The sequence below is a fragment of the Siphateles boraxobius genome, unplaced genomic scaffold (assembly GCF_051911475.1).
Source record: "Siphateles boraxobius isolate OS27281-9 unplaced genomic scaffold, OSU_SipBor_1 22, whole genome shotgun sequence".
Taxonomy (NCBI): domain Eukaryota; kingdom Metazoa; phylum Chordata; class Actinopteri; order Cypriniformes; family Leuciscidae; genus Siphateles; species Siphateles boraxobius.
The window spans coordinates 3,444,023-3,467,052 of NW_027508833.1; the positions used below are offsets into that span (position 1 = coordinate 3,444,023).

Here is a 23,030-nt window from a genome sequence, read left to right on the forward strand (position 1 = left end):
TTGATTGGTTCATTTTTGGCCTATGAAATGCTCATAAATGGCGATTTGCTGAGGCGGCGCTGGGTGGGGAACTATGTTACGCGTCACAAGATTCCGTACAGTCATTGTTGGGAGCGTAACATGAAACCGTACAACGGGCCATCATGATTTCGACGACGTGAAGGTATCGTTTATATATAAATTTATGTGAATTACCTTAACTTTTGCTGTTTGTTACTTTATATGCTATGTATATTATCTGTTGTCAGGCCGAAATAACCGATTTGGATGTGTATTTAGTTTCAGTATAAACTTCACGTGTTTTCAACGGTGTGTAGGTAGCAGCTAGCTGCTAATGTTTTATTTGATAAGCTTCTTAGCTTCTGCTGTTCATTATTTGATAGGCTGTGTGTATTATGAAAGCTTGTATCCTCCACCAGAAGTCCTTCATTTAGATCATCATTTAGTTTCAGTATGCTACTTTTTTTTTAATCACTGAGGTCAATAACGGTCACTGTATCAAACATGGCTTTAGGTATGGGGTATTTTATGGTATTTAGGCTTTAGGTATTTTAGGTTTTGATAAATGTTTTAGGAACATAGACATATTTATTAAAACAAATAAACAAAGAATGCAGTAAATATAGCAATATAAAATAGAACATGTAATTGATATATACAATAATATATCAATAATAATATATACAATAATAATACCAAAACTATTTATAAGCATATTTGTGGATTGCGACTCATGTCACACTCCCTGCACAGCCATGCCTCCTCTGGTACCACATTAGTGACACACTCTGTGACACACAATGTGAAAATTGCACCCACTCCACTGTCTCTGTTGCAGTTCCTGGGGGGCTTGGCTGCTTGCAAGCTGCACAGATGTCATTTTGGAGCCACTCCTGCTCCCTCTCTCTCCGTATTCTTTCTCTCTCTTGTTCCCTCTCCCTCTGCTTCTGTCTCTCTCTCTGCTCCTTCACCCTCTCTCTCTGCGCCTTCTCCCTCTCTCTCTGCTCCTTCTCTCTCTGCTTCCTCTTCTTCTCTTCCTCCATCAATGCTTTCCTTTCCTTGACTTCCTCCATCCTCCTTCTCTTCGCCTCCTGCTTCTCCCTCTCTTCCCTCTCCTTCTCAGCTTGGTGAGATGCAAACTCGTCACTGGTAATGCAGCGTGCTCCAGCAGGAACCTGCTGCCGCCGCCTCCTCCGGGCCGATTGGTCAAAGCGTGGCGGGACCAGGATGTGGGCGAGCCCCGCCGGGATAATTCCAGCCGCGATCAAAGGATTTGGTGGCCGATGGCAGGTGGGGCACTCTACACAGCCAGCAACAACTGGCACTGATATGCTGTCGGGAGGAGCCGTGGCGATGGTGGTGGCACGAGGGGCTGGGTGGATCTGGGCCGTGGTGATGGTGGTGGCAGGAGGGGCTGGGTGGATCTGGGCCCTGGCGATGCTGGTGGCAGGAGGGGCTGTGTGGATCTGGGCCGTGGCGATGGTGGTGGCAGGAGGGGTTGGGTGGATCTGGGCCGTGGTGATGGTGGTGGCAGGAGGGGCTGGGTGGATCTGGGCCGTAGTGATGGTGGTGGCAGGAGGGGCTGGGTGGATTTGGGCCGTGGCGATGGTGGTGGCAGGAGGGGCTTTGTGGATCTGGGCCGTGGCGATGGTGGTGGCAGGAGGGGCTGGGTGGATCTGGGCCGTGGTGATGGTGGTGGCAGGAGGGGCTGCGTGGATCTGGGCCGTGGTGATGGTGGTGGCAGGAGGGGCTGGGTGGACTGCCACTGGAGGGATGATCATCATCTGAAATGTAAATTAGAGGAGATAAAGATATTAGTATATCTGGGCCTATTTTTATAATATAAAGATATATTATCTTATTATTGTTTGCATTGTTTCTATTGTATTTAGCCTATGCAGTGTCTATTTTTTGTTATTTTGTTTGTACCTGATCACTGTCCTCCAGTGCGTGCCTGTTCAGGGGGAACAAACCTGTCAGCCGGAACCCCTTCTTTATGTTCTCCACGGTGGCCGCCTTTGGGTAAGCAAATTTTAATATGGAAGAAAAATGCTTTTTCCCCAGGAGAAGGTCTCCCCTAACCAGTCCCATATTTGTAGCCAGCTTGGTGAAGGCCTCTTTCAGTGGCCCGAAGAGGGACACATCGAGGGGCTGAAGGGCATGGGTAGTGTGGCTTGGCAGGCACACCACCTCCACACCATTGCCCCGACAGAGGTCCACCACGTCCTTGGACATATGGGTCTCGTGTTGGTCGCAAGTTAGCAGTAGTGGACGCTCTGCCGGAGCATGCTTCAGAAAATGTTCGATCCACCTCACGAACAGGGGCCCATCCATGTAGCCCTTCTCACTGATGGCATACAGGGCGTTGGGGGGGCCATCTAGCGCATAACTGTTACTGGGCAAGCATTGGCCATATATAATCATGGGGGGGATGCTCACACCTGCCGCGCTAGCACAGCAGTGGACGCTGATGTGCTCCCTTGTGACCACAGTTTGGCGATACACATGTTTTTGTCCCCTCTGTGCATACACCTTCTCCTTCCTGCTTTTTTGTTTATCCCCAAAGCCTGTTTCATCACAATTGAACACCAGGTGAGGACGATCATGCCAGCTCTTCCCGGCAAACATGGGCTCCAATATGTTGAAGAGTGCCTCCACACGAGGCACCGTCACACCGAAGACACTCTGCCGGTCCAGGGGGTCGGGGGTCCTGGCCGACAGCTCCGGGTGGCGTTCCCGGAAACGGCACCACCACATACGGCTCAGCCCATGTTCAAAGTTCACCATTGTCTGGCGTCCTGAGGCCTTGACAATAGCAGTGGCCATCAACGTCGCTACGGCCCTTGTCACGGGGAAGCCGTGCCTGCCCATCCAAATGATATAAGCAACTAAAGATGCCTCTTCCACCGGGAGGAGGGCACGGCTGGGGTGGGGCTGGTAGGCGTAGCGGCCTCGCCGATGGTCCTGAAGAGTGTTGTGGGGGATGCCGTAGCGGACCCCCACCGTTCTCAGGCTCTGCCCTGCCTCCAGGGCCGCCTTCATGTCCTCTTCGGACCATTTTTTATACGTTTTGTTTTGTTTTGGCATTTTCTGAAAACGCACACAAAAGACTTGAGTTTTCTGTTTTGTTTGATTTAAAAAAATAAAGAATATATGGTTCATTCATTCGCCTGTTCATTAGTTCTTTGAGATCACTATAACTATGTATATAAACTTAATAAAATGGGTATAACACTGTTCATTCATTTATTCATTAGCTAGTTATTTGAGATCACTGGGTTGAAGCAAAATGTGTAATTTTTCCTGGGTGGTTTACATTATAACTATGTATATAAACTTAATAAAATGGGTATAACACTGTTCATTCATTTATTCATTAGCTAGTTATTTATTAATTAATTAATTATGTATTTATTCATTAGCTAGTTATTTGAGATCACTGGGTTGAAGCAAAATGTTTAAATTTTCCTGGGGTGGTTTACATTATAACTATGTATATAAACTTAATAAAATGGGTATAACACTGTTCATTCATGTATTCATTAGCTAGATATTTGAGATCACTGGGTTGAAAAAACAAGATGTTTACATTTGTCCTGGGGGACTTACATTAATTACTGCTATGGACGGTAAAAAAGCGTTTAGCAAAAGCTGTTTCTAGCGCCCGTCAAAGTGCAGTTTCTTCTGCTTAAGCTGCTAGCTTTAACTTTGTTTATGGACACCCTACCTCATCGTGCAGGGTGTCTTATAGTAGTTAGATTTCATTATGACACAATTTACTTCAGATTTGACTCTTTGGTTGACTTTAATGTCCTTATATCGCTGATCTGCAAAATATTGTTCATTACGAAAAATGCGTTCAGTCACCTCAGGTCGTTTCCAAGACCTCGTGAACATAGTTTTTAAACCGCTGTTTAAAATGGGGTTTTATTAACCTTATAACACACATTTTAGGTTAAAAATGTTCAACACCAATAACCATTACGTTTAACTTCAATACTATAGACCACATGACCAAAACTTCATTCATTTCATTCGCTGACTCTCTTCCCTCCTTCACCGGAGTCTACGCGAGATCCCCGCCCACCGCCATTTTTAAACGTCACTCGGGTGTCCTTGTACTTACCGCTGAAATGTCAGGCTTGTTCGACTTGAACCAGCGTTGCACAGACCGATCGGTTGATGACATCAAAGTACCGCGAGAGCGATTAGAGAGCAGACGGCTCCTTATGCTTTTGAATCGCTCTCGCGGTACTTTGATGTCATCAACCGATCGGTCTGTGCAGCGCCAGTTCAAGTCGAACAAGCCTGTCGTCTTCAAAGGGCGTGGACTTCGACAATGAGTGAAGAAGATCAAATATGAAAAAACACAGTTTCCAAAGGTATATATAACTTTATTTGACCTGGAAGTGATTCATTGTACATTTGATTCAAAAGGTCACTGTACGGATTCATGTTACGGAAGCGCCGCTGTACGGATTGTGATGCGGAACTGCTAAACAAGCTGAGTGCAGCTGTTCCATGTGGCTCTTCAATAAACAGACAAAATACGATTAATGCCTCCTTGCAAATGCGTACAAGACAGACTCGATGGTATTTTATAGATGACTTCGCCCTCCGTTTCTCTGTTATCCGCCACCCCGTTCTTCGTAGCAAATTCCTTTCCACGGATCGATCTCCCCAGCCGATTTGTCCCACAGAACCCTCTCAGCCCACCTCGACATGAACAAGAGTCAAGACGCAACGGAAACCCAACACACCCCCCTCGGTCTCTTGAAGCTTTGCTTTTATCCGTTTCTAAAAGGCTGCGTGTCCCAAACATCAGACGGTCGCTTAATGCGCCGCACCTGTTGTCACTCCGTCATCAGCGGCTGCTGTTACTATGGTAGCGACGCATCCGAGGCTGGCTTGGTGTTCGGTTGAAATCGCTCCGGGCGGAAACATCCCTCGGCTGTGTAGTTCCGTGTCTAGTTCGTCACCTTGTGACATAAGCTCCCCATTCAGTTATCCAATTTTCATAGGCAGGCTCTTTTATGTTGGCTTCTTATATACAAACATAACTTTCCCCCACACAAACATTTGATATGGAACAATAAAATAGTTAAATATAAGAATAAATCAATCTTTTACGACAACTGGGTTAAAAATGATATTCTAATGGTCTCAAAATTGATAAATGACAAGGGTTTCTTACATATACTGAATTTTTAAACATATTTGGGATTCCAATTTCTCCACGAGAATATAGTATTGTTTTTGATGCAATACCAGTAGGTTTTTCAAGACTCTTGAGAGGCAGTTATGAACCTCATAAGCAATCAATGGATAAAAAATATGTTTTGTTAAACGGTGTTGATAAATAAAAGATAGTAAATGTAATAATAAATTCCTCAGATGCTTGATTCAGGTGCTGCTACACCTCGAAATAAGCACTTTTGGAATGAACATTGTTGAAATATCAATTGGAGATTGCCTTGGACCTATACTAATAAATACTGTATTAATAACAAAGTGTACGAATATACTTTAAAATTATACATAAAATTTACCCAACAAATGAGTTCATAAAAAGATATAAAAATGACCTTTCTGAATCCTGTACATTTTGCAAAAATGATACTGAAACTGTTTTATATCTTTTCTTTGAATGTATGTATGAGAAGTTTTTCTGGATTGATGTGGAATATTTATTTAATATGTTGAGTGGAATTAAGATTAGTATAGAAAAAGGGATGCTTTTTTATTATGAAAAAAAGATATAGACAAGAGTAATATTTTTGTTCAATTTGATCTTATTACTTGGTAAGTTTTACATACATAAAATTTATGTATGTAAAACTTACCAAGTAATAAGATCAAATTGAACAAAAATATTACTCTTGTCTACATTTAATGTAAATGGTCTGAAAGGATACCTTACATCTATCATTTTAAAGCTGACTTGACGATTTATTTTAAAACGCTGAAAGGACTCTCAAACCGCAAAGCAACCAGAACGATGGACATCCTCAAAGAATTAAATTCCTCTTCTTTATCTTAATTACACATGTATACCCCCTTTCTATTGTGTTGTTGTTTTTCTTTCTTTTTCTAATGTGTGATTCGAAGGTTCTTTAATTTAATTGAAATGAATGTTAGAATGCTCTTCATATCTTATGATGATTTGTAATAATTTAGAACAGTATATGTGAAACATTTGTATCTACTGTATTATGTAATATAATTTTGGAGAAAAAAAAGAAAAAAAAAGTATGGGCGTGTGTGACGTCAAATGCGCCGGAATTTCCTTATACGGGTCCTAAGAGCACTTCTCCCGGAAGTGCGCGCGCGCGCACCTGTAGCCTAGAGTGAGAGAGCGAAAGCAGTATGCCCATCAAAGCGCTGTGCTCGGCTTTTGCAGATCGTCTTGCTTAAATGTGCAGTGTGTGATTTTTAGCGACATCTAGCGGTTCAGCTGCGAGTTGCACTGAGGGCTCAGCCCACTGCTCACCCCTCCCTTTCGAAGAAGCTACGGTGTCTGACATGGGACAAACATATCGTCGTCTGAGACAGCAGAGAATAGCCAGAGTAAGCCAAGAGTCTGTAACATTGTCACTATTTCTGTACCACAGTCCATTATAAACCACATCATGGATAAAGTTTACAAAGCCATAGTCAGGTGAGGATCAAGGGTCTTAATATATAATATAATAATAGTAATCAGTTGATTGTCTCACAAACGTAACCAGCACATTTCCCCCCACATAGCAAACCCATAAGACAGTGAGGGAGAAGAACCACATGGAACTATATGCAACTATATATTTTTTTCTAACAGGGTAGTAAAAGTTTAGCTGGCTAAATATGAGCTGTTACTGTGGCTGAGCTGGTTAAAGCGTAAAGCCTTGTTTAAACTCGACGCGCCTCCGCATTCCCTAGACACTACACACAATAGGCTTTTTTTCTCTGATTTTGAAAACTCTTCGCGATCGACTTAAAATGCTTCCAAGATCGACTTGTCGACCGCGATCAACGGGTTGGTGATTCCTGTAACGTTACTGTTTTACAGTCAATGACAAGAGTACTAATCAGCTGTCTCACGAACGTAACCAGCACATTTATCCCCACATAGCAAAGCCATAACACAGCGAGGGAGAAGAACTAAGTTACATGAAACAATCCAACTACATATTTTACACCACTGACAAGGGAAAAGTCACTACTCCCGGTGTTTATGGCTAACTTCTAGCTCTGCTGCTTCTCTTTCATGGTAGTGACGAAACGCGCTCTGTAGCGCTGTTTGTTCGCGTTGGGCTACGGTAGAAGTCACAATATGTCGACCTTCATAGAAGGGGGTGCCCGCGGTTATGCAGATATAAATGTCTCATTCTAAGGTAATAAAAACATTACAGCTTATTAAGTAAGTTCTTTATACACCACTGAAAACATAGTTATGGATGTCATATTGCATTTCTGTTAATAGATACTCAAAATTTTTACACATTGCTCCTTTAAGGATGGAGCAGTCTCGATAAAGGTTCACGGTCGTGCGTTGGAACCTCAGGCGGTGAGTAAAACTGCTTCAAATGTCTGTGTTAACTATCGGCGTGTAAGCACAGCAAGTAAACAACATGATCAGGTATAGTTAATGTATCTATGAAGCATGCGATTTAGCTAAACATTTGTTTAGCTGGACACTGTAGGTGTCTGTTTGTTTATTGTAAAACCAAATCTTGTCCTCATAAATCACGAGTAATGCAATATTGCTCTCTCCCTCACACATATTAACCAAAATCGACACGAGGTTAAAAGTTTGGAAGACCAAAGTTTCATGTGGAGCATTCGGAGATTTTGTTTTCCTGAATTACCGCTGGGTGTGAATTGTGCTAAAATATCTTCTCTGAAAAGCATTCCGCACATTCAGCTGACATAAAAAAACCCTTTAAATAAAAAATATAAATAAATAAAAAAACGATCCAGTGATGAAATGTTCTCTTTGTTGACACAAATCTTGTGGGATGTCCTTGTCCTAACTGCTGCGATAATCACACAACGCGCATGACCCGTCCAATTCGCGAACTAGTGACTCATTTGATCCGATTAATTTAATGAATGGTTAAAACGACTGATCTCTCCAACACTGAACTCACCAGACATCTGAATCGGTGTATAACTAATCGGTAACATTTTACAATAAGGTTCCATTTATTACATAAAAAGTACAGTTTGCTTACTCAAGGGTAAGCTTAAAAACAAATAAAAACACTTTTCTTTTTTTTGCTAAAAAAGCATGACTATTTTCCACACAGTGCTATCAGGAATCGATAAGAGAATCGTTAAAGAATCGGATCGATAAGCAGAATCGTCAGTGGCATTGATATTGATAAAATCGTATCAATTCCCATCCCATATATATATGTATATATATATACACACATTATATATACATATATATACAGTATATATACACATATATATATACACATATACATGTATACACACACACACACACACTGGACTAAATGAGTGAATTAACAGGGGACAGGTGGACACAATATGCATGATAACAAATGAGAACACATACTAGGTGAACACAGGAACTTGGAACACACAAAACATTAAGCTAAATGAAAATTCAAGATAACACAATATATGTCATGACAAATGGAGGATACAAGGTGCAAGTAACAACAGTTTATTGGTAAAGGAAGTGTAGGTCAAAGTCCAAACAGTCTGGTGCAGGAATGGTCACTCTGAATGACGCAGGAATGTTGACAAGCAACCCGATAGGTGATGTCAGAAGTGAAGAGCAAATCCACGAGAAATCCAGCATGAAGCAATAACCTCCAGATGAGCAGTAATCCCAGGGCAGAACAACATGAACTAGAATCCAACATAGGCAAGGTGAACAGAAATCAGGACACCGGGAACTCTCACAATGAGCTGACAACACAAGACACCAAACAGTGAACATATATAGACTCGGCTGATAGACAGCAGCTGGCACAGATAATTAAGGTGATTGACAATCACACTCACACACACACACACACACACACACATATGGGCAGAAAGAGAGACAGTGAATTCATGAAGCGTTACAATATAAGCCTGACAAATATATGCTTTAGAATCGGTCCTGCCTAGTAAGACCTTAAAGGGGTTCAATTCCAAAATGAACCCTTAGGTTAATTTTGGCCAGACTTGTCCTTTTAACTAGCTGTCTCAGGTGTGTTTTTTGGTCACTGGGATTTTTCCAAGGAAGACATGTTACTGGGTCAACATATTTTGTTGATCCTGGAACATTTCTGTCTGAAAATGTAATCCTAACCCTATCCCTACCCCTAAACTTAAACCTACCCATAACTTATCCCTAAAATCAGAGGGAAATGATAGAGGAATAAGAATTATGGAGAGGCCCCTAAATTTGGTTGTAAGCCTAAACGACATAAACTGTAAACTTGTCCCTCAAATCTGATTGGTTGATTGGAATTCGTTTTTCATTGTAAGTTCATCTTAACTAGTTATCTTATACACACATTTGTAAAGTGTTACACAAACAATATTTAATTCTAAAGTCTCATTTCAATGATTTGCATCAATGTCTTTGCATTATTTTTCTTTGGGGGCTTTTCTCAGCAAAAATATATATAGTAATATATCTGATCAAAATTTGAATAGTCAGTGCGTCATCTAATATTTTTTTTTTTTACATTCTACTTAGAGAACACACATATGACCCAGAGGAATGCATATGGAAAACACTGGGGTGTCCAGCCACAGGTGGAATACTTCAACCCCAGGGGTGGCAAGGTGGCTTGCCAAGGGAAAGACACATGCTCAGAGAGGCTTACAGTGGAAATACACATGTGGGGGTCGCTCAGAGGAGGGAACATGCACACGGGAGGCACCTAGCCGACGCGCAGGCAATAGACACTGGCGCCGACGTCAGGACTGCTGGAGGAACTCGGGGCTTTCGGAGAAGCCTACCTGAGGAGAATATCACACGTATCCAGTCCGTGGAGTGGAATAGCGAGCAAGCGAAGACACTTGAGCGGGCCCAGTACTAGCTGGTTAAAGTGAGTACATGAGGACACAGGCACCACTCGGAGATTGTACAATCTGGCGAATGTGTAGGTGTCGACCAGCCTGCAGCTCTGCAGATGTCTGTTAGCGAGGCACCATGCGCTAGAGCCCAAGCGGACGCCAGACTCTGGGTGGAGTGGGCGGTCACACCAAGGGGGCACGGTCGACCTTGCTGCTGGTATGCCAAAGCAATGGTGTCCACTATCCAGGGAGACAACCTTTGCTTGGAGAGAGCCTTTCCCTTCAGCTTCCCACCATAACAGACAAAGAGGTGGTCTGAGGTCCTGAAACACTGCGTTCTGTCTACATAGGCGCGGAGAGCACGTACTGGACAGAGCAGTGCCAAGGCTGGGTCTGCCTCCTCCAGGGACAGCGCTTGCAGGTTCATCACCTGGTCCCGGAAGGGAGTGATAGGAACCATGGGCACATATCCATATATCTCAGGATCACGTGAGAGTAGGCCTGCCCGAATTCCAGGCACGCTTCGTCAACTGAGAATGCGTGCAGGTCCCCTACACTCTTGATGGAGGCCAATGCAACCAGGACCGCTGTCTTCATTGACAGGAACTTAAGCTCCACTGATTGCAAAGGCTCAAAGGGAGCACTCTGCAAGGGAGTTAGAACCACTGAGAGGTCCCAAGAGGGAACGAGAGGAGGGCGAGGAGGATTCAGTCTCCTCGCTCCTCTCAGGAACCTGACGATGAGGTCATGCTTCCCAACAGACTTAGCTTCTACCATATTGTGGTGTGTGACAATGGCGGTAATGTGTACTTAAGGGTGGAGGGAGACAGCCTTCGCTCCAACTCTTCTTGAAGGAAGGAAATCGCGACACTGATCGAACATCTCCGGGGGTCTTCTCGGTGAGAAGAACACCAGTTGACGAAGAGGTTCCACTTCAACGCATAGCCATGTCGCGTGGACGACACTCTAGCGGAAGTGATGGTAGCCACCACCGCTGGTGGTAGGGTACTCAAACCTGCCTTGTCCCGTCCAGGAGCCCCACCTGGGGGTTCCAAGATCGGGACGAGGGTGCCAGGGTGGCCCATCCCTGAGAAAGGAGGTCCTTCCTCAGAGAAATTGGCCAGGGAGGTGCTGTCATGAGGAGTACTAGTTCAGAGAACCAGGTCCAGGCGGGCCAGTGCGGCGCGACCAGAATGACCTGCTCCTCGTCCACCCTGATCTCGCACAGGTCTGTACAAGACTGCTCACCGGGGGAAAACGCATACTTGTGGGGCCCCGCAGCCAGCTGTGTGCCAGTGCGTCCATGCCAAGCGTGCCTTCGGACAGGCAGCAAAACAGAGCGCAATGGGTCGAGTCGTGGGAGGCAAACAGATCTACCTGTGCGTCCCCAAACTGGTCCCAAACCAGCTGAACTGACTGGGGATGGAGTCACCATTCTCTAGGGAGGGGCTGAAGCCGTGAGACCTCGTAGGCTCCACAGTTCAGGGCTCCAGGAAAAATGTCTTGAAACGACCTCAGATTCTTCTGACTCCATAGGAGGAGGTGGCAGGCAAGTTGCGACATACGGCGGGAGCGCAGACCACCTTGATGGTAGATGTACACTACTGACGCGGTAATGTCAGAGTGGGCTAGTACGCGTCAACCTTAAGCAATGCAAGAGCAGTGCAGAACAAGGCATACTGCCAGCAACTCGTGGCAATAGACATGCTAGGAGCCGGCGGCAGTGTGTCCATTGCGTATGGCGCCCCAGCCCGTGGTGGAGGCATGAGTTGAGAAACAACATGTCCGGAAGCTCGTTCCAGGGACACTAGCCCGTAGAAAACTGAGGTTCGAGCACGGGGTGACGGTCTGACTGCAGGTCGGAGTAACTGGTACTCAGAGCACGCCGTGTTGCCATGCCCACCTCGGGACTCAGTCGCGAAGCCAAAGCTGAAGCGGTCTCATATCAGAGTTGCGATGTTGCGGCTACGGACGCCATATGCCCCAGGAGCCTCTGAAAAAACTTAAGTGGAACCGCACTCTTGCGCTTGATTGTCTCAGGCAAGTCAGCAGTGGCTGAGTGGATAAGGCAACCGAGTCAATACTGAGAAAAGAGATCCTCTGCACAGGGCAAAGTTTACTCTTTTCCCAGTTGACCCGAAGGCCCAGACGAGCTAGGTGCCGGAGCACTAGTTCCTGTGTTTGCAGACCTGGTCTCGAGAGTGAGCTAGGATAGCCAGTTGCCGAGATAGTTCAGGATGCGAACCCCGTGCTCCCATGGAGGAGCAAGGGCTGCCCCGACAACCTTTGTGAAGGCGCGAGGAGACAGGGCTAGCCCGCATGGGAGAACAGCGCACTGATATGCGTGCCCCCTGACAGCAAACCATAGGTACGGTCTGAGTCGAAGGAGAACGGAGACATAAAAGTAGGCGTCCTTCAGGTCGATCGCTGCAAACCAATCCTGTTTTCGGACACATTTGAAAATGCGTTTGGCCAGGAGCATCTTGAACAGCAGCCTATGAAGGGGGCGGTTCAGATGCGCAGGTCCAAAATTGGCCGTAACCGATCGGATTTCTCCGGGACAATGAGGTGGGGCTGTAAAACCCGGACCTCATTTCGGCTGGAGGGACAGTCTCGATCGTACCCTTTACCAGTAGGGTAGCAACCTCTGCTCTCATGATAGGGGGATAGCAACCGACCATAGTGGAGCGGACTCCTCTGAAGCGAGTTCTCAGTTCTTTCTGAGAATAAGGATTCTTCCCTGGCCCTCCACCGGGGAAAGGAGTGGCCCTGCTACCAGCTTCTGGAAAGAACCGAGTCCCATCTCTGAGCAGCCCGTCTCAAGAGTGCCGCTTAACTTGGCGTATAGCGGGGGGCAGGACTGAAGAGGGTTGTGGCGTCCCCCTGCGGCTTCCAGAGCCAGCCCGGGTGAACAGGCGGGGTGGGAGCCGCGGGAGGGCGCCTTCGGCGGTGGGCAGACTGAGGGATCTGAGCGGACGGCGGGGCCGTCGGGGCAGAAGAAGCCTCAGTCCGCTCATGGGCGGTTGAAAACTGTTGGGCAAAGCCCTCAACCGCACCACCGAAGAGGCCGACCAGGGATATGGGGGTGTCGAGCACACGGGTCCGCTCGACATCCTGCACATCAGACAGGTTCAGCTTCAGAATGGTGGGCATCACCTGGACCAGGGAGCGTACAGCCACTTTCGTCGCTTGGGGAGCAAGGTCAATGGGGGCGCCCAGCTCATTGAAGAGCCCTGGGTCAGTACCGCCCTCGTGCACGTCCGTGAGCATCTGGGTCTGGTAGACCAGCAGAATGGCCATGGCATGCAGTGAGGCAGCTGCCTGTCCTGTGGCGCTATAGGATTTTGCCACAACTTGTGTAGCACAACGGGTGCTTAGGATCGCGCCAAGAAGAAGCACTCTGAGGACACAGTAGTATAGCAACAGAGCGTTCAACCGGGGGACCCCAGTGTACCCATGGGCAGCGGCCCCGTCGAGGGGAGGAAAGGCGGAGGAGATCAACGAGGGATCGCTGGAAGACACGGGGGTCTTCGAGGATTTCGAGATCTCCTGATGCACATCCGGGAAGAAAGGTATTGGGGTGGACGCTGACAGGCGTCAGCGGCCGCACCCAAAAACCAATCGTCCAGCAACGAGCGCTCAGGACAGGGTGGAAAATTCCACTCTAGTCCGATGCTCGCAGCGGCCCGGGAAAGCATGGCCGTCATCTCAGGATCTGACTTGACAAATGCCATATGCACACCCGAAAGTGGCAGCACTGTCGAATCTTCACTTCCTGAAGATTATTGCCCGCCCTGTGATGCTGCGATGGACAACAGATCCGACTCTGGAACGTCAAAGGATACCCGCGGGGGGTCCGAAGACGGGTCCGCGGGCGTCCCGTGAGTGCTCACGGGTTGCGTCAATGAAGAGGGGGGCGTGGGGCACGGACGTATAGTCGACGCCTTTGTTCCACACCATCATCCTCAGGTCACCCTGGCCACCAGCCGAAGTAGCACCACACGTGGAGAGTGTTAGATCGGGGTGTGGATGAGGGGACTCTCTCTCTCTAACGAGATCGAGCCTCGACTGTAATGACACGATGGTCACGTTCCTGTGGGGAGAACGTGAGTCATCCACAAACGCTGCTCTAGCGTGATCAATCCCAAGCACGCAGAGCAGAGAATGTGCCCATCAAAATCGGAAATGAGTCGACCGCAACCAGAAATGCACGGGCGAGCCGTCTTTAAAAAGACGTGCCGCGTGCGAGCTCTTTTGTGAGAGGAGAAAAAACTCTGCGATGTTGAAGCGAGCAGGGAGAAACACACTCACGGGCAGATCACTGCACAGATCAGTAGGCAATGTGAACTCGCTGCAGATCACCGTAACACCAACGAGAGAGGCTCGTCTCGTAGAGTGAAGTCAGAAAAAGGCTGTGGAGTGAAGGGATACTCTTGGCTCCGAAGCGAAAACATATCTGCATTTTGTCGGCGTCCTCCTTTTATACCCATGAGGTAAGGCGGAGATACGCTATGCAAATTCTGCAGACCCATGCCATTTCTTTGCCATTGGCTCGTTTTGTGTACTAGAAGTCGATAGGCTTTCTAAGCGAAACCCCATTCGCCGTCATCTGACGTAACTTGGAGTGGCAACGAAAGGGAGCTGGGTGTTTCACTTATGAAAGCCGATCACTTTGAAGATGGAAAGAATAAATCAAATTAATTATAATAATATTTTTGCTTTCTTATTAATTGAATCTAGTATCATTTTACATCCTGCTTAATGTAGAATTTACATGAGATCCTTATCAAATATTTACTTTTAGCCCATGCTCTCCAGAATTGTAGATGACGTTGACTTTACTATGTTTATTTTTACAGGGACAATGCACAATTAATTGCATTGTAATTGCACCAGAGTTAGCTAACAGCTGATTTACATCTGCTGTCCCTGGGCAGGTAAACAAATAAAATAAAATACAATATTACATACACACCACATAAAACATCAAAATACATATGTCCAGGAATGTAAGATTTACAAAATCCGTGTATAAAAACAAACCATTTACTACACAGTCATTAGTGGTTGCAGATTTGTTCTGATAGTAGCCAGTACTTACGCTTGTTTTTAAAAATTATAAAGCTATCATTCAATGCTTCGGATGTTTATGGGTAAAGAATTCCATATCCCCACTTCTCTAAAGGAAAAAGCTTTTTGACCAAAGGCTGTTTTTCTATAGACCTTATGCGCCAGAGAAAAAAAGCGCACAGCCATGGATTACCCCCTTGCGAGTGCAGCGCTAAAAAGGGGCGGGGCTACGGTACCAAATCTCCCCTAGCATTCCTAGAGCTTCCGAACATATGGGGTGCGGACTGATGGGGCAGTGAACCCGAGGTTACCCCGTGAGTCAGCCCTTTAGCTCCTCCTGTCCAATTTTAAGGAAAAATCAGGTCCATCTGAGACGTCAAATGGAATTCTTAGGCGCGGTACCACCACAGACACTGTCAGAGTAAAATATGCAAATAAGATACACTGGTGTTTTGCCAGATGAGAAGTTTATTCAATGTATCATCTTTTACTTTATTTTTTCTCTAATTCTATTTTAATTCCTTTTATAACTGTTTTAATTTCCCTTTCTTTTATTTTATTTTCTATGCAAAGCTCTTTGAATTGCCATAGTTAGGCAGCGGGCCAAGTCCGTCTATCTCGTTTAGTTTTCAATTTGATAGATCTCCTCCAGGGAACTGGTTAATTTTTTATAACTGGCTAAATAAATTGTTGTTGAGCACATTACTGCTTGTTTCCAACGTCAATTGTTGCACATTAAAAATATAACGTAATATAATTTCGCTAGCTAACTACAAAATGTTAGCCGGAGTAAGAACCAATCAAAGCTTGTGTTGTTACCTTGTCAACTTGAGTTGACCAATCACGTCATTACTTGAACCGGTGCCCGAAGCCCCGGATGTGAACTGACCGCCGCTCTGAACTCGCTCTCGCTTCCGCTCTGCTGCCAGACAGGAAATAATAAACTTTTTTTTCCCCGTCTCCGAAAGGACGTAACTTCTCCGTTGTTTTGCCTACAGTGTATGGCTGCACCACACATCGTGGAAACGGTAGGTAACTGATTAGCACTAGCATTATCCGAAACATTGTAAAAAGTCTGAATGCATGGGTCTTGGCACATGTTCGCCGTCAAAATAGCTAACTTAATTTACCGCTATCAGTATTTGTACAACTAATGTAAGCAAAGTACTGGATGCTACACGTGGGTAATGTTAAGCTATTTGTTGTTTTAAATGTAGCATTCGGCAAGTTGGCTAGCTTTAGCACCTGAAGTATGTTAACTTAGAATGGTAGGATTAGCTTTTTTTTTCTGTGGATACCGCAAGCTAATTATTTATTTAACTTTGTGTTTGGCTTTATTGTTGTAAAGAGTTTAGCAAGGGCATATTAGCATTTGTCTTAAAATGTTGATTATGACGCTGAAGTTTTTTTTTTTTGTCGTCCAGAAGAAGATATAATTAAGATTTAAAGTTTTTTTCCATTGTTCATCCCCTTCCGTGTAGACTTGCTGTATGAAGTGAAGCTTATGTACTGTGACAGTGTTTGTTAGTGTGCATGGTAGCTGGTGCTTTCTACATGTGCAGTTTCCCCCCACACATTGTAATGCTTTGCACTGGCAATGCACAAACTCCAAGACACTTTTTGGTGCTGGTGGAAGTGTCATCCAATGAACTGCATAGAGTTCCCCCTCGATCCTCCATCCATGCTGCATTGGGGGAGGTATGTCTGGCAGGCTTTGCAAACTTCTCCTGTAGAACAGAGGAATAGAAAGTATTTTGGTATTCCAGTATAAGGTCAGGCAGACATGTACTGTATTTTTGATACATGTATGTAAAATATGTATTTGAAATACAAAATAGTATTTTTGAAATTTGAATTTGACGGGCCTCATAAAAATGGCTATGTAATGTTTGTAATTTTTGTCCCTCTCTTTGATTGGACAACAGAAAATTTGGTGTATTTTTTGACATGGCTACAGTCATCTAGTTTGCTAAAATAATCCCCATTATGATACAGTGCTTCTCAAAGCAGATTTGCAACGTCTTTTTAAGCAGTAAAGAGCTGTCAATTATGATCAAATGTTGCTTTGGAAACACATTTTAGTATTTTTAAAATATAAAATACTGGTTATTTTGATACATGTCATGGTTGCTGTAATTTGTATTTTTATTTATATACCTTTACAGCTTGAGTATTTTGTATCTTATTTCAAAATACATTTTGATGTATTTTTGCCCATCCCTGAGTAACATTGGAATTCTTGGTATCGCTTGTTCTTACAGTACTAATTAGTTATTTTTTCTGTTCCTAGGTTCTGTACCTGTGTATAGCAGCCTGGTAGTTTGCTCGCTGAATGTGAAGGTGAAGGGAGTCCTTATTTGGAGGAAGACTTCTCTCCAAACATTTCCCTGATTTGAACATTTGCCACCTTGCCTTGTTGAGCTCTGGTGGTACAGTGAAAGCTGTGCCCATTTTTCTGAATGTATCACAGTGTTCACGATTAGACAGGAGTGTCTTGACTGTCTTCACCTTTCCTATTCCATACAGGGAACTCACTGTATCACAGCCAGAGAAGCAATGCAGACCAATCAGCGCATCACACACTTCTTCTCCTAGTTGGTCATGGATCCTTTTAACTTCAACTGTGCGAGTGTTGACTCCTTTTCCAGTGTGAAAGTACAGATGAGCCCCAACCTCTTTGTAAAAAGCAAGGGCCAGAACAAACACATCAGTGTCAGGACTTCTGATGACTATATGTCTGCTGTAATTAGCAGCATGTGCACAGTGTAGCAGAAGTCGGGTGTCTGCCTCTTCCTGTACTGTGAACAGATCTGGCATTGGTAAGACTTGCAGATCAGCTGTATTTTGTCTTTTTCTTAGAGCATGGCACTCTCCTCCATGTCCAACGATTAAAGTGAGGTCATCCATCAGATAATTTCCGGATTTGCACCGTGTCTCAAAGAAAAACTGTAGGAGATTTTCTTTGTTTTCACCACATGCCAAGAACTTTACCCATTGCTTTGGTGTCCTTTGTTCTTCAGAATATATTTTGGTGAGTTGAGAGCCCTTCACAGCACGTCGATCTCGTTCTGCATTCTTGATGCTCATGGTTTTGTAGGTGTCCGGTACAAAATGCACTACCTTGGACTTGCTTGCTTTAGCCACACTGACAATCAACCTCAGAGCACTGTCTGCAAACATCCCAAATGTTGCTTGAGGTTTCATGACTTGCACAAGTGCCATAGCATCCCACACCCAAGTTGAACCCTCTGGAATGTTGTCCACTGTCGCCGGTGGGTTGACCTCTGCTTCCAGAGAGTGCATCAGCTTTGCTTTGTCGGTTTTCATGAGGGAACCGTCATAATAAGCCAGTGATGCGGGTAAGGGCCCTAAACTATATACAAGCATCTCACTCATGTCAATCGTTCTAGAGGTTCCAATTACAATTAGTCTGGCGAACAGATCACAGTCTGCTTTTAGGGCTATCTCTCTGCCTCTTGCTTTTGTTACATGTGTAGTTGCAGTGTCTTTGAAGGTCTTGAGCTTCATTTTTTTCATTGGTTCATAGATTCCTGCCTCATCAGTTTGTAGCCTCTTTTCACAAAAATCTAAGAAGGCTTTCTCACCTCTCTCTTTTGCTTCATGCAGATCTGTGAAAATGCGCTCTGATGCTACATGACCTGATGTGATGTGGTAAAGGACCTCTCTGTCTATGGAAGGATCAAATGGATTAATCATGTTCTGAATGGTGGACATGATATTCTTCACATCCTTCTTGTCACATTCTCTTCGCGCATCATCTAGTTCCGCTCGTTGCCTTGTTGTGGTGTTGTGTCCAGCCATGTCTCTGCACCCCATAGTGATGGCTGCGCGCTCATGTTGTGTGAGTGTCCATCTATGAACTGCGCTTTTGTTGAGTGAAAACCCAGTTAGTCCACCTTTTGTTTTGGAGTCACGGTTTGCTGTCTGCTCAATCACTTGGTCACATGCAGTATAAGCGAAGCCATAGGTCTGCTGTCTCTGGGCAACAAAATATCCTGATTGGAGCTGGTGGTTTATGCTAGGATGAGTGTCCCCTAAACTGATCATCTCCATCCAGTATGTTGATAGGTATCGGGCATAGTTGATCCTGTCATAAGAGAAGAACCATGGCAGAATGGAACGGACACTTGACAGATGGAGACTCCAATTTGCCTCTCGCGTTCCTCTGATGAAGAGGAGAAGGTCCTCAACCATCGATATGTATGTGCTCCAAAAGTGGAATGTCTTGTTGGTGGTGTTGTCTTTGATAAAATTTTCATACCCTCTCATAACTGTCAAGAAGTTCCCAGACATTACCAAAACATCAAAGTCTTCACCAGGGAAGGCTGTCTGCAGATCAGCAGCTATCTTCATAGCAGCTTCACGGTCATCTTCTGAAAGGATGTCAAGGTATGCCTGCCAGCGGAGTCTTTGAAGTGCCTCACACATTAACTTGTGGGTACGCATGCTTCTGTTGTACTGATGTCCAGTTATGACTCCTTCTATAGATCCTGCTGCAACAACTTCAGCTTCAATGATGACATCTTGAAATCCTGCGTCCCCAAAGCGCTTCCCAATACAGGACAGGTATGCCATGGCTGTATGAAATTCCCCCATTCTCAGGACTAGTCGTTCCATAAATGTGGTGTTCATCCAACGAATTTCTTGTGCTTTTGCATATATGGCCTGATCCATTACCAACACAATTTCATTCAGCTCCAGTTTGTCTGCTATTTCTATTGAACGAGTGAGGATGGTGTGTACTGTGTCTAGGTCTGTTGGACTGGCGTCAATGACGGGCAGGTAACCAATGTTAGACTGCTGTGGAACCGTACATCTCTGTAGCTGTGTATTGTGACCAGTCCATCCAGGTAAAATAATGCCATGGACTTCTTGAGTCTTCATGAAAAAGTAGGCACCATCCAGTCTTCGTGCAGTGTCCTGTGTATACATGTATTTCTCCTGTCCCAGTTCAACTTCTGATCCAAAAGGTTTTGGACCGGTCCTCTTTCCTCTAATGTAGGTGTCAATATGGGCGTGAGGTGGTTGAAGAGACCTTTTCCTTGTTCTCTGCAGAGATACTGTCTCATAAGTAGACACACCACAGGTAATTGGCCTCTGAATTACAATACCATTTGTGTTATGTGTTGTTCCCTTTCCAGATAGTGTTTCTTCACCAAAGTCGTTGTTGTCCCATACAAGAGTTGCTTGAACTTGAACTGTAATGTTTGGTGGGATGTATGTATTACCTCTTTGCAATTGCAGCTCTGCTAGAGCGGTGTCATGTTCCAGTACTTGTGAGTTGGAGGAACAGTGCCCTAGACCATTCAGTATTCCTATCAGCTGAGCTGATCCTGTCGTATGTCGTACAGCCATGGCTAAGGAGGAATGCTTTGGCATGAGCCAGCGTCCTCTCATTGTAAGATTCATGATATCCTGACACAATGACACAATCTTCAGATTGTTCTCCACACTAACATTGGCACACAAACCATCAGTTCTAAATTCTGTAGTCATACCTGTTGTCCAAGACAGGACATTGTATAATTCATTTGGTACCAGATTTGAGGCAGTGTCCATCTGAAGGTCTTGCGCTGTGGGTGGCCATGGCAGTTTAGGAGTAGTTTTGCACTTGGTCTCTATAATCTCCCTGAGTGACATGGCTGCATGATACAGAAGTCTTGAGTCTTTTGTTCCTTGCCCTGCTCCAATATGACTTGGTTCTGTGTCCTCTTCTGTGTCATCTTCACTATGGTCTGATGATGATGGCTGTGTAGCTTCATCATGGATTACTTCATCAGCAGTTAAATCATCAACATACACTAAATAATTTCTTGAGGATTTCAGAAATCTCAAAAATGGATGAGACTTTTGAAGTCTGGCTTTTAAGGAAAAAGCTTTGTAAGATGAAATGTCAACACCTTCTTTTTCCTTAACTATTTTCTTAAAAAGGCCATTTAGCCAGGACAGCCTTAACACCTCACGGTTTCTCAGCAACCTCTCTTCCACCACTGACTTGCAGAAATGGGTGTAACCTGCCTGATATGGATTGCTTTCTGGATTTCCCTCTCGAGGAATTTTGGGCAGATGTCTTGTATAACGTCTGTAGCAGCTCAAATGATACATAGCCTCTGAAGCTACAAGATCCCTCCCACGTATGTGCATTAGTAGACTTTCATCCCTCCGTTCCTCTGCAGCAAGAAGTAGCTTACCTGCAGTTAGTGTTTCACACTGAGCAAGTTTTTCTTTTGACCTTTTTCTGCTGTGACTGTCAGTTATGTATTGGTTCTTTCTGCATATGAGGCATCCAACAGGCAGGAGATGGGAAGCTCTTTTTGGGAGGCTTGGGCCATCTGATGCAGAACGCAAAACCCGAACCTTGGATGGAGTGTCATCATCGACTTCCTCTGGCAGCAGTTGGGCTTCATCTACATGGTTATGGGACACCAGATAGAGGACATAACAAAGGGGAAAAATAATGTGTTTATCAAAGGTGGTTACTTTTAATCTAGTAATCTCACTGTTTAGAATACCATGTAATGACTTTGTTTCAAATAAAACATTCATTAAAAAAAATGACTTTTGTGTTCAGTTCTTTGTCAACCTTACACTATTCACTGTAATCTTATATTGAATCTATGCTTTTTGTCCTTGTTAAATGACCATCTTTTAAATAAAAATTTTAAGAGACAAAGTGTTCAAAAATGTACATTAATTAAAAATCACATTTTTACACTAAGTACAATACACACATGCATAGCCTGCATGACGCACCAATACACAATTATTTTAATAGAGAATTGATGGATTTGATACATACCTTCAGTATCTTTGGCTGCCTTTTCTCTCCTCCTACATGCTCTTGCAATGTGATCTTTATTGGTGAAGAGCATGTAGCATTCCCTATGGAAGCCCACATTAACTGGCACATCTTGATCTCTCCAGGTTTCTGTTAGGTTAAATGTTGCTATGGCTTTTTCAGCTACGAAACTCTCAGCAGTGTTGAGGTTAACCCATTTCTGGGCACACTGAACAAATGATGCCCAACTTGTTTCAGAAAACGAAGTTATTGGGCTTTTTGCCTTAGAAGCAACATGTATACAACACTTCATATTGTCCTATTTGTGGTGTTGTTTTGCGGTCTATGTAAATTAATTAAGTGACAGTCTTCTCACGGTAAGTGCACAATGTATAATATCGCTCGTTGTAGACAAAAAGAATAAAAAAGCCTATTTAAATACCAGGATTTAGTTATAAAGAGCAATGTTACGGTATCAACAATGCTGGTTGTCAGGGAGACGTGACAGGTTGTCAAGGAGACGGGTGATTTGTTTACGTTTTCTGACGCTACTATTTAGTAGTTCTACAAATTTGCCCGTTTAAAAATTTAAGGGTTTAAATCGATATCTTCATCAAATGTGCACAAATCAACTTTGGAAACAATGCTTACACTACTTATAAGAATTTTTACATGCCATTTGTAAACAAATTACTTAGTTCCCTGGCAGGGATCAGTGAAATTCAGAATTTCGGGGTCCGGCCCACGGCCTAAGTGTGATTATTTTAATTCCTTTTTATGTAAAGCATTTTGAATAACTGTTTTATCCTTGCTTTTATTTTGCGATTATTTTCATTACTTTCTATGTAAAGCACTTTGAATTGCCATAGTGTATGAAATGATATATTATAAATGATATATAAACTTGCCTTGCCTAGCAGATGCTCTAGTCCTACCGGCACTTCCGTCATGGGTCAGGCATCCCTTAAGAGGAGGGGGAGCAAAATTGTGGATCATTTTGTACATCAGACATACATCAGTGTAAAATGCAAAATTATTTAATTATAATTTGTTGATGAAGAGAGTACACAGTTTTAAGTGTAGTTGCATCAGCCTGTGACCAAGTTGTTATACAATTCGACAAGTGGGAGAATCA

The 23,030-nt window shown here is 44.3% G+C and overlaps 1 long non-coding RNA gene across 1 annotated transcript; it reads left to right on the forward strand.

The window, feature by feature from the left end:
- Positions 1-814: 814 nt before the first annotated feature.
- On the forward strand, positions 815-3,022 carry LOC143746322 (uncharacterized). Its single transcript, XR_013206490.1, has 3 exons — positions 815-1,290; positions 1,948-2,022; positions 2,100-3,022. It is a non-coding gene; the product is annotated as an uncharacterized LOC143746322 (long non-coding RNA).
- Positions 3,023-23,030: the final 20,008 nt, after the last annotated feature.